General features: G+C 36.1%; 1 pseudogene; it reads left to right on the top strand.

Annotated features, from left to right (window-relative positions):
- The first annotated feature begins 203 nt into the window (after positions 1-203).
- LOC121818720 (arylacetamide deacetylase-like 2) overlaps positions 204-6,062 on the top strand; it is a 28,088-nt pseudogene continuing 22,229 nt past the window's right edge.

Below are 6,062 nucleotides of genomic sequence, written 5' to 3'. Positions count from 1 at the left end.
GTTGAAACTTTTCCATTAGCCTTTTGGCAGCCTTCTTATCCTCTTCCACCCATGTGGTTCTTGTTCTTCAACTGTTTTAGAATAATTATCTTTATCTCTTTCAGTCTGATGCTTAGATAATAAAGCAGGGTTGTAGCAAGAAATGACAGTATGGGGATAAAACAACAATTACAGTAAGAATAATAACTTCTGTTGCAAAATGAATGGAGAAACGGGAGAGGCCCCAAATTAACTATTTTATGAAAAAACTCCCCAAAAATGGTCTTAAGGAAAATGGAAGTCAGAAAGGTAATTCAAAAAAAGATCCACAAAGGAATGGATAAATGCCAGATTTTGCTGTTTTCTTACCATTTTGTCCAGTACATAGTATATATAAGATATGTAGTAAATATTTGTTTAATCAATACATACTTTTTGCATGATCATCCAACTAAATAGATTGAAAACGTTCACTTTCAATGTAAGTAAACATTTTATAAGTGTTTCTGGACTGGATGAATTAGTTCTGCCAAGAAGATTAGGTTCCACTCTTCTTGTTTAAAGCTCAGTTGGCCAAAGTGGATTTTAATTTAGTAATAATGTATGACAAAGCTATTAGCCTTGAGTGTGACTAAATATTACCTGACAGGTTTTAGGTTTTTTTCTGTGTGTGTGTGTATGTGTGCATGCGTGTGTTTGTTTTTAAGCTTTTTTTTTCCTTTACACTATTCAGTAGGTTTTTTTTTAGTTACCTTTTTATACATAGTATAAAGTATACTTGTCAGTCCAAATCTATCAGTTTACCCCACTTCTTCCTCCCCCTCTTGGTGTGTAAATGTTTGTTCTCTGTGTCTGTGTCTCTATTTCTGTTTTGCAAAGAGATTCAAACTCTTCACATTAATCTTTGTCAAATAATAATGGGAGAAACAGACTTTATGGTTTATCTTGTGCTCTGTTTAGACTCATAGTAAAATTTATTGTGCTGAGTCAATGATAGTGTCACAGGATGAAAGAGTTTCTGCCAATGTTCTAAATTACTAGCTATTCTGTCTGCATGTTTAATAGGACATATTGTGAAGTGTGTTTCAGATGGAGTGTGTGTGTAACTGTTGAACCAGTTACAACTGGTCATTGTTAATCTTGGAATTGAATGTTAGGTCAGCATGGTTAACATAGTCAGATTACTTGAGAGACTCTGTCATGTACCTTTGTCCTACTACTTAGCATTTTAGTATATATATGGGGACATTGTATCATTACTATCCAGAGGTTGTGAAAAGAATATCATGGGGTACAAAACTCTGTGCTTTGGACTGACTTGTATTCTTTTTGCTTTTTATATTTATACGCCAATGCCAGAAAACATTGAAGAACCATGGAAAATAAGGATCACGGACGCTGCTATAAAAACTACTTCACTTATGGTAATTTTTTTTTCCAGGGAATTGGGATTCCTTGTTAAAAGCACATGTAAAGGTTCTTGTAATTAGTATTTTGAAAATGACATTTTTTAGGATAAATCATTCAAATATTATTAATCTGTTTAATTTAATAAATCATTATAAACTCTATTGAATCTGTATAAAACATGGGATATAAAATTTTTCTGGTAAAATAAATACAAAATATACTGTGCCAAGAACAAAAGAAGTAATAATATTATTTAAATGGAAAATTGAAGGGATTTTAAAGCAATTTATATTTTATATTTCTGAGAAAAACTAATCATGTATTTTCTTAAACTTACTCATGTATACTGATTATGTTTTTATATTTTGATGTGCATTTAGTACCTGTATTGTTTTAGTGTCTCTATCAGTCATTTTTAAAGTTTTTAGTTTCAGAACTCTATACATTTTAAATATTGAGACTAAATTAACTTTTAAAATGTGGGTTATAGTTATTAGTATTTGCATTAGAAACTGACCTCATTAGATAACAATTCCCTGGCAGTCCAGTGGTTAAGGTTCCACACTTCCATTGCAGGGGGCCTATGTACAATTCCTGGCAGCAGAACTTAGATCCTGCATGCCCCACAGTGTGGAAAAAAAAAAAAAGAGAGAGAGAGAGAAAGAAATCAATGCACTTAATAATGATAATGATGTTAATATAACAAACCTATTAGAAGTTAAATAATAGTGATATTGTTTTCCATTTTTGCAAGTCTCATTTATGTCTCACTTTATGGAAGAGAGCTGGAGTCACCATCTGCTTTTGCATTTAACCTGTTGCAATATTACATGTCATGTAGCTTCTAGAAAATTCTACTACATGCTCTTGAGGAAATTGGACTTTTAGAAAAGCAGGAAGTATCAGGGTATTATGTGCATTTCCTGAATATTTTTCAGAGATCCACAAGGATTCTAAGACCATACTTTGAAAACCACTGCTTTTGTCTATCTTCAATACTAAATTGCTACATTTTAGATTTTTTTGTGACAATACTAGAATTTGAATTAAGATCTACCTCACTGAAAGTATCAGGCTCTCCTATCAAAGCATGCTGCTAACTGGAGGCCTTATAAATGATGTGAACAATAGGAGGTTTAAGGGACAATGCATTAACAGACAATAAGTCATCAGAGAAGAGAGAGCAGTGCATGGTACAAGGGAAGTGGTTGTCTAGTGCGCTACCCAGAGGAGATGACAGATCTGCCAAACTAGATCCCAAGGTATCTCCTGCCTAAAGTTAAAAGTGTGCCGAATGACCTGTTGCCCTCAGTGTTCCCCTTTATTGTGAATGCTTCACCTTTTCATTCATTGGATTAGAGAGAAAAATGAGCAAGTGCCAGCCCTACAGAGAAACTGCCATGTTATTGTCTGAAGAACTTCTATAGCTTTAAACTTCAGAGTAACTAATGCTAATTTACTGCCCTGCCTTATCAATGTTAGTACATTCTGAAACCATGACACTGTAGAATTCAACTTCCAGTTTATCAAATACAAAACAGAATTAAAATATTGCACATGTAAAATAGAAATAGCTTTTGTATTTGCTTATATATATGCAAATTATTTTAGCAATCAATCAGTTTCTAATTGCTCAAGTGATAATCACTTTGCTATTGTCATAAGTAAATTATATAATGTGCAACAATTCTTGATAAAATGATGTGGAAAAACAAGACTACAGAGTTAGACATTCATATTATTGGCTGTATATCATGAGAAACGCTGGGCTGGAAGAAGCACAAGCTGGAATCAAGATTGCCAGGAGAAATATCAATAACCTCAGATATGCAGATGACACCACCCTTATGGCAGAAAGTGAAGAGGAACTAAAAGCCTCTTGATGAAAGTCAAAGAGGAGAGTGAAAACGTTGGTTTAAAGCACAACATTCAGAAAACGAGCATCATGGCATCTGGTCCCATCACTTCTTGGGAAATAGATGGGAAGCAGTGGAAACAGTGTCAGACTTTATTTTGGGGCTCCAAAATCACTGCAGATGTTGATTGCAGCCATGAAATTAAAAGACGCTTATTCCTTGGAAGGAAAGTTATGATCAACCTAGATAGCATATTCAAAAGCAGAGACATTACTTTGCCAACAAAGGTCCATTTAGTCAAGGCTATGGTTTTTCCTGTGGTCATGTATGGATGTGAGAGTTGGACTGTGAAGAAAGCTGAGCACCGAAAAATTGATGCTTTTGAAATGTGGTGTTGACGAAGACTCTTGAGAGTCCCTTGGACTGCAAGGAGATCCAACCAGTCCATTCTAAAGGAGATCAGCCCTGGGATTTCTTTGGAAGGAATGATGCTAAAGCTGAAACTCCAGTGCTTTGGCCACCTCATGTGAAGAACTGACTCATTGGAAAGACTCTGATGCTGAGAGGGATTCGGGGCAGGAGGAGAAGGGGATGACAGAGGATGAGATGGATGGATGGCATCACTGACTCAATGGACATGAGTTTGAGTGAACTCCGGGAGTTGGTGATGGACAGGGAGGCCTGGCGTGCTGCGATTCATGGGGTCGCAAAGAGTCAAACATGACTAAGCGACTGAACTGAACTGAACTGACTGAAAGTAGAAGAAAGAGCGTGAACTTAAAATCCAGATCTTAAAAGAGTTTACTTCATTTTTCTGTGGCTCAAGTTCTTCAACTGCAAAGTGAGAAATCTATAAACAAATTGCAGCATTACTATGAGAGTAGGAGGGCATGTTTTCCAAGACAGCATGTGGTGATGTCTAAAATGGTAGCTGGTGTTTGTTCAGTAGAAATCTAGTAAGCATTTACTCCCATCATCCGAAGAATCAGAAGTGAGGGGCCAAAACCCTAAAAAAGTTAATTTTTAAAATTACTTCTTATTAGAGTATAATAGCATTACGATATCGTGTTAGTTTCTACTGTACAGAAAAATTAATCCATTTACATATATATATCCCCTCCTTTTTGAACTTCCTTCCCATTCAGGTCACCACAGTGCATTAAGTAGAGTTCATTTTAAAGTGATATATCTGCTAGATTGAAATTATCTTCACTATGATTATCTTCAACCAGCAATGACAATATTTAAGAGTGTTTTTCACATATATTGATAATGAAAATAAACTAAAATTTATTGGGCACTTATGATGTATCCTGTCCTGCTTTAATTTCCTTAAAACTATGATTTAACACTTACAACTGCACTTTAAAGAAGTCACTATAGTTTTCCTCATTTTATAAATGAGGAAAATGAGGCACAGGGAATAAGAAAAGCAAAGACACATAGGTAATAATTTTTAGAATTGAGAATCAAACCAGACAGTCTATATTCAGACTCTACTTTTCTTCAACATTATGCCAAATTTTAAATTTTATTTTAACTTTGCATAAAAGTCAGCCTATTTGTTATATAGTCCTAAGTAGTTTAATATAGGTAGAGATTCATGTAACCAGCACCAAAATCAAACATGAAAATATAACCCCCCAAATCACCTCATGCTTCCCTTTTTAGTAAACACTTGCACACCCTAAACATCTGGTAACTGCTGATCATTGTATGCTTGTACACTTTGTGTTTTTGAAATATCATAAATGGGTTCATGTTTGTGTGTGTGTGTGTGTGTGTGTGTGTGTGTGTGTGTTCAGTCACTTCAGCTGTTTCTGATGCTTTGAGACCCTATGGACTGTAGCCTGCTAGTCTCCTCTGTCCATGGGATTCTCCAGGCAAGAACACTGGAGTGGGTTTCCATGCCCCTCCATGGGATTTTCTCCTCCCAGGGATCCTCTCTGTGTCTCCTGTGTCTCCCACATTGCAGGTGAGTTCTTTACCCATGAGCCACCTGGGAAGCCCAGATGGGTTCATACTGCATGGGCAGCTTAATGGATTTCACTAAACATGATGCATTTGAGAGACTTCCATGTGGTTCAGTGGTTAAAAATTCACCTGCCAATGCAGGAGACACAGGTTTGATCCCTGGTCCGAGAAGATTCCACATGCACTGCATAGGCCATTCTCTTCAACAAGAGAAGCCACTGCAATGAGAAGCCCCTACACTGCAACTATAGTAGCCCATACTAAAGAAAGCCTACACAGCAACAAAAACCCAGCACAGCCAACAATAAAATAAATAAAAAAGAAAGATATATTCTAGAGTAATATATGCGTTGAGAGTATCACAAATTCAATCCTTTCTAAAGCTGTGTAGTATTCCATTATGTGGTTGTATCATGAAAGTGAAAGTGAAAGACACTCAGTCATGTCCAACTCTTCGCCACCCCATGCACTATACAATCCATGGAATTCTCCAGGCCAGAATACTGGAGTAGGTAGCCTTTCCCTTCTCCACGGTCTTCCCAACCCACAGATTGAACCCAGGTCTCCTGCATTGCAGGCAGATTCTTTAGCAGTTGAGCCACGAGGGAAGCTAGATCTATCATGGTTTATCCTAAATGAACAGTTGAAAGATATTTGGGTTGTTCCAACTTTGGAGTGGATATGAATAAAGCTGCTAAAGCACTCATATACAGGATTTTGAATGAACAAAATTTTAATTTCTACCAGGTAAATACCTAGAATTAGTTGTTTTGAGTCATATTATAAATGTATATTTAACGTACAGCAAACTGCCTATTGGTTTTTAAAGAGCCAGTACAATTT

The sequence above is a fragment of the Ovis aries genome, chromosome 1 (genome assembly GCF_016772045.2).
Source record: "Ovis aries strain OAR_USU_Benz2616 breed Rambouillet chromosome 1, ARS-UI_Ramb_v3.0, whole genome shotgun sequence".
In the NCBI taxonomy this organism is placed as follows: domain Eukaryota; kingdom Metazoa; phylum Chordata; class Mammalia; order Artiodactyla; family Bovidae; genus Ovis; species Ovis aries.
This window is presented reverse-complemented; position numbering and strand designations above follow the sequence as displayed.